Source organism: Mustela erminea, chromosome 4 (genome assembly GCF_009829155.1).
Source record: "Mustela erminea isolate mMusErm1 chromosome 4, mMusErm1.Pri, whole genome shotgun sequence".
Classification (NCBI taxonomy): Eukaryota; Metazoa; Chordata; class Mammalia; order Carnivora; family Mustelidae; genus Mustela; species Mustela erminea.
In genome coordinates this window covers 121094482-121100481 of record NC_045617.1, presented here as the reverse complement: position 1 = coordinate 121100481, position 6000 = coordinate 121094482, and the positions used below count along the sequence as shown (strand labels likewise).

Genomic DNA, 6000 nt, shown 5'->3' with positions numbered 1-6000 from the left:
CCTGAAGCCTCAGGTATAGTGAAGAGTTCTCAGAGGTGAGAAGTTCCTGGTATTCTCTAAGATACATGCCCAAGACAGTGGGAGGCTGTTTAGTGTGGAGGCTGGTCTGCTGGTGAGGAACAACTCTTCAGGCAATGTGATCTGATGCGTCTTCAACCTCTTCCTAGGCTAGGGGAAGGCAATGGCTTTTTTCATTTCCAGTCAGTGCTCTTTCTGGGAGGGAGTGGCCAGTGTTCCTGGGTGTGCTTGCCTGCTCTGTTCTGGTCTGTGTCCCTGACAGGGTCTCTGGCTGGGCACAGAGGCCTTTTTTCATAGGGCCTCTCCTTAGAAGCCAGCTTTCAAGGTGAGCCTAAACATGCTGATGCTCTTAACCCTTGGGGCTACCTACCACACCAAGAGAGAACATACCACAAAGTGGCAGGAGATGCTTGAACAGGAGAAACTGCACTAGGACAAGAAAAAGACTAGAATACAAAGGAAAATGTGCTGAATGCCAAAGGTAAGGCAGAGCAGGGGCCACAGCCTGTGAATGTGGAAGCTGTATGGAGGAAAAGTGGACAGAAAGGCCCTTGGCCTGGGCAGGTGGCCAAGTAGGTTCGGGGAAGACAGTTGGAGCTGTGGAGTCTCCAGGGGTCTGGAGTTAGATCTTTTTATAGGATCCAGAGAAATCTTTTGGTGGGTTTTCCAGGGGTAGTCCTTGCTGTTCGTAGTGATGGGAATTCATGCCCAATTTTCACTTTCTTTCAGATGATCTGCAAGCAGATCTTGGTAAGTTCTGTTCTTTCTCCAGAACTTTCTGCATCCCCTTTGTAGGAGACATTCTGGTTCTCAGCTCACTGTTTCCTGTGTTGCCTTTCAGACTGGAGGAAATCCATTTACCTGGCTGGTGAGTGACTTTCCAGATAGCCTTGTGTCTTCCATATTAATTAAGCCAAGAGATATCCCCTCTCCTTGTGTCATGTAGAGGCATTTGGACCCTTCTCTGGGTGCAGAAGTGGAAGCTGGTGGGAGGCAGACCCTGCTCTGTGAGCTTTCCCTGATCTATGCCACTGTTTTCTACCCTGTGCTTGGGAATCTGGGGGTGATGGTGGTCCCTGGAGTCTGTGGTGCATCTTGGCTTTATTCTAATGCTGACCTACCCACCACATTGCTTGCTTTTTAGTCTTTAATATAACTAGTTCTGTTAGCACCTGGAATCCAAAAGCCAGACACTCTGAAATTTTATTTAAGAAGCTATAGAAATTTATATATTATATTATTTATAGAAATAAACGTGGTTCATTAAACAAATGGGTGGTCCTGACCACATAATACCAACAAGGGAGAGTGTGTTTTCTCCAGTTCCTGTAAGTTGTGGTCACAAACTGGTGGGTAGAGGACTGCAAAGACTATGTGTAAGAATGTGGTGGGATGAACTGTTGATACCCCAAAATAATGATGTGTTATCTGAGAAAGATTGGCCACCTTTACCCCAGAGCTCACCTCCCATCCCTGTCCTGAAGTCATCCTCCCTTTTGACTTCTTTGTTAAATAACCTGGGCCTGAGCTTGGGCTATGATGATCCATGACTTTATTCCCAGATCAGCCACTCATCCTGGAACACTTTGCCAGCAGTCCTGACCTCTAGGCTTCCTTGACCAGTCCCCAGCCACAGGTCCAGGCTCCTACAACTACTGATCACTGTCTGACTCCTCCTTCTCATTCAGTGTGTTGGCTGTCTCCTCTGTCAATTCCACCTCCCCTTCTTCATCTCCTATTCTGGGCTCCTTCCTTTATCTGGATTCTACAACTGGGAGCTCCCCCCACCATCATGTGCCCCTCAGCCCCCTCAGGTTGCTCATGGGCCCAGCTGACACCAGAAAGTCCCAGCAGTAGCTGCCCAAACAGTTGCTGCCAACAATGTCACCTAAATTGTCCTCTTTCACTCAGAATGCTGCCTGGATACCTGCAAAGTACCCACTGACCAATGGCTGCCTCTATACCCATGCAGCCCCTGAGTATGGTTCTGCCTGCCCAAGCCACCCACCCTGAAGCTTCTACCTCAGCTAGGGCTGTCTTCTGAAGCTTGCTCAATGCAGCTTTCTAGTGAGCAGCCCCTGGGCAGGCCATGTCACTATGGTGCACTACCCACACAGCTCCATGGGTATAAGGAACAATCTTACCACTGGCCAATGAGTGACTTCAGCCTGGGGACTGTTTCCATATAGAATGCTCTTTGGGGACGCCTGGGTGGCTCAGTTGGTTAAGCAGCTGCCTTCAGCTCGGGTCATGATCCCGGAATCCTGGGATTGAGTCCCACATCGGGCTCCTTGCTCAGCAGGGAGCCTGCTTCTTCCTCTGCCTCTGCCTGCCATTCTGTCTGCCTGTGCTTGCTCTCTCTCCCTCTCTCTCTCTGATAAATAAATAAAATCTTAGAATGCTCTTTGATGACTGCTGCTCCGACTCAAACTCTTCCTGGCATGCACAACTTGGTCCCAGCAGCTGGAGCAGTTCAGCAGGGAGAGCCCAGCAACTAGCCTTGTGCAGGATCTCCCATGTTTTCAGAAGGGCCTGGATTTTTATGGGGTGAGGGAGTAGTGAATGCCTCCAGGACTCCCATGCTTTCAACCACCAGAACTTGTCCCACTGCTCCTGCCATGGCTCAGAACCCAACATGATCTTCCTGGGAGAGTCCTCCCTAGGTTTCTCTAAAGAGATTGTGGCAGAGTCGGCTAGATTGCCTGATGTGAGGTGTCGATAGCCTGGCTGTGGCTGGGTTGGGGCTGGAGGAGGAGCTGGGCATGGAACAACTGGGCCTGGATGGGCTTCACATGCTGAGCTAACCTTGTGCCCTGCTCTATGACCCTGCTGTGTAGGATTCATTCTGAAGTAAGTAGCTGTAGTGAGGGTTTTTCTCAGCATCATACTTCTTGGACCTTGGCCCCATCACTGTCCCTTTTCTCCCTTTCCCCTGGATAGCAGAGACTCCACTCTGCCTCCAGATCCTCTTTCTAACATGAGAAAAAGCCAGGGGTTTGTCCAGGTGACCACTAAATTCCACACAAGGGTTGGGTATGGGGAGCTCAAGGGAGGGCCTAATGCACTTGTAACTTGTAATTCAAGATTTGCTTTAGTAATAAACAAACATAAAACCTTATTTTCAAATGACTTCACTAGTAAATTCTAACAAACATTTAATATCTATTTATTTTTAGTAAGAACAATAGTTTTATTTCTTATATAAAATCAGTTAATACACAGGAAGTGTATTATTAGTTTCATAGGTAGAGTTTAGTGACTCATCAGTTGCAAGTGACACCCAGTGCTCATTACATCAAGTGCCCTCCTTAATGTCCAACATCCACTTACCCCATATCCCCGCACAACTTGCATCCAGAAACACTGTTTGTTTCTTATAGTTAAGAGTCCCTTATGGTTTGTCTCCTTCTCTGATTTTGTCTTTTTTTTTCCTTCCTTCCCCTATGTTCATCTGTTTTGATTCTTAAATTACACATATGATTGAAATCATATGTTGTTTTTCTCTGACTTACTTCACTTAGCATAAACCCTCTAGTTCCATCCACATCATTGCAAATAGCAAGATTTCATTCTTCTCATGGCTGAGTAATATTCTATTCTTTTATCTATAACCACCTCTTCTTTATCCATTCATCTGTTGATGGACATCAGGGCTCTTTCCGTAGTTTGGTTATTGTGGACATCAATGCTATAAACATTGGGGTACATGGCCCTTTCAAATCACTATGCTTGTATCCTTTGGAGAAATACCTAGGAGTACAACTTCTGGGTCATGGAATAGCTATATTTTTAACTTTTTGTGGAACCTCCATGCTGTTCTCCAGAATGGCTGTACTAATTCATATCGACACCAACAGTGTAAAAGGTTTCCCCTTTCTCTGCATCCTCACCAACATCTTTTGTTTCCTGAGATGTTAATTGTAGCCATTCTTGCTGGTGTGAGGTGATGTCTCATTGTGGTTTTTTTTTTTTTTAAATTTTTTATTTTTTATAAACAAATGTTTTTATCCCCAGGGGTACAGGTCTGTGAATCACCAGGTTTACACACTTCACAGCACTCACCAAAGCACATACCCTCCCCAGTGTCCATAATCCCACCCCCTTCTCCCAAACCCCCTCCCCCCAGCAACCCTCAGTTTGTTTTGTGAGATTAAGAGTCACTTATGGTTTGTCTCCCTCCCAATCCCATCTTGTTTCATTGATTCTTCTCCTACCCACTTAAGCCCCCATGTTGCATCACCACTTCCTCATATCAGGGAGATCATATGATAGTTGTCTTTCTCTGCTTGACTTATTTCGCTAAGCATGATACGCTCTAGTTCCATCCATGTTGTCGCAAATGGCAAGATTTCATTTCTTTTGATGGCTGCATAGTATTCCATTGTGTATATATACCACATCTTCTTGATCCATTCATCTGTTGATGGACATCTAGGTTCTTTCCATAGTTTGGCTATTGTGGACATTGCTGCTATAAACATTCGGGTGCACGTGCCCCTTTGGATCACTACGTTTGTATCTTTAGGGTAAATACCCAATAGTGCAATTGCTGGGTCATAGGGCAGTTCTATTTTCAACATTTTGAGGAACCTCCATGCTGTTTTCCAGAGTGGCTGCACCAGCTTGCATTCCCACCAACAGTGTAGGAGAGTTCCCCTTTCTCCGCATCCTCGCCAGCATCTGTCATTTCCTGACTTGTTGATTTTAGCCATTCTGACTGGTGTGAGGTGATATCTCATTGTGGTTTTGATTTGCATTTCCCCAATGCCAAGGGATGTGGAGCAATTTTTCACATGTCTATTGGCCATTTGTATGTCTTCTTTGGAGAAATGTCTGACCATGTCTTTTGCCCACTTCTAGACTGGATTTTTTTGTTTTTAGGGTGTTGAGTTTGATATTTTTTTATGGATTTTGGATACTGGCCTTATATCTGATAAGACATTCGCAGATATCTTCTCCCATTTGCAAATATGTTCTCCCATTCTGTACACTGTCTTTTAATTTTCTCAACCTTTTCTTTTGCTGTGCAAAAACTTTTTGTCTTGATGAAGTCTCAATAGTTTATTTTTGCTTTTGATTCCCTTGCCTTTGAAGATGTTTCTAGCAAGTTGTTGCTATGGCTGAGGTTAGAAAGGATCCTGCCTGTTTTCTCCTCTGGGATTTTTATGGAATATTGTCTTACATTTAGCACTTTAATCCATTTTGAGTTTATTTTTGTGTATGGTGTGAGAAAATGGTCCAGTTTCATTCTTCCAGATGTGGTTGTTCAATTTTTCCTGCACCATTTATTGAAGAGACTATCCTTTTTCCATTGGATATTCCTTCCTGCTTTCTCATTTAGTTGGCCATAGAGTTGAGGGTCCATTTCTGGGTTCTCTATTCTGTTCCATTGTTCTATGTGTCTGTTTTTGTGCCAATACCATGCTGTCCGGATGATGACACCTTTGCAATACAGCTTGAAGTATGGAGTTGTGATGGATGTCACCAGCTTTGGTTTTCTCTTTCAGCATTCCTTTGGCTATTCAGATTCTTTTCTGGTTCCATGCAAATTTTAGGATTATTTGTTCCAATGCTGTGAAAAATGATGATGGTATTTTTGACAAGGAATCCATATAATGTATAGATTTCTTTGGGTAGGATAGACATATCAACAATATTTGTTCTGTGATGCCTGGGTGCCTCAGTCAGTTAAGCATCTGCCTTTGGCTCAGGTCATGATACCAGGGTCCTAGGACTGAATTCTGCATCAGGCTCCTTCCTCAGTGGGGAGCCTCCTTCTTCCTCTGCCTGCCACTCCCCCCTCCTTTTGTGCTCTCTCTCTCTTTCTGATAATTAAGTAAATGAAGTTTTTAAAAAAGATTTAAAAAAAGAAAAAGTAAAAACCAATATTTGTTCTTCCAATCCATGAACATGGAATGTTTTTCCATTTCCTAGTGTCAGTCTCAATTTCTTTCATGAGAGTTCTATCATTTTTAGAGCACA

The 6000-nt window shown here is 44.3% G+C and overlaps 1 long non-coding RNA gene and 1 pseudogene across 1 annotated transcript; both read left to right on the top strand.

The window, feature by feature from the left end:
* The first annotated feature begins 274 nt into the window (after positions 1-274).
* Positions 275-887, top strand: LOC116588975. The gene is made up of 2 exons (XR_004285135.1): positions 275-499; positions 748-887. It is a non-coding gene; the product is annotated as an uncharacterized LOC116588975 (long non-coding RNA).
* A 513-nt stretch (positions 888-1400) lies between these two features.
* LOC116589408 lies at positions 1401-2207 on the top strand (annotated as a pseudogene).
* The last annotated feature ends 3793 nt before the right edge of the window (positions 2208-6000 follow it).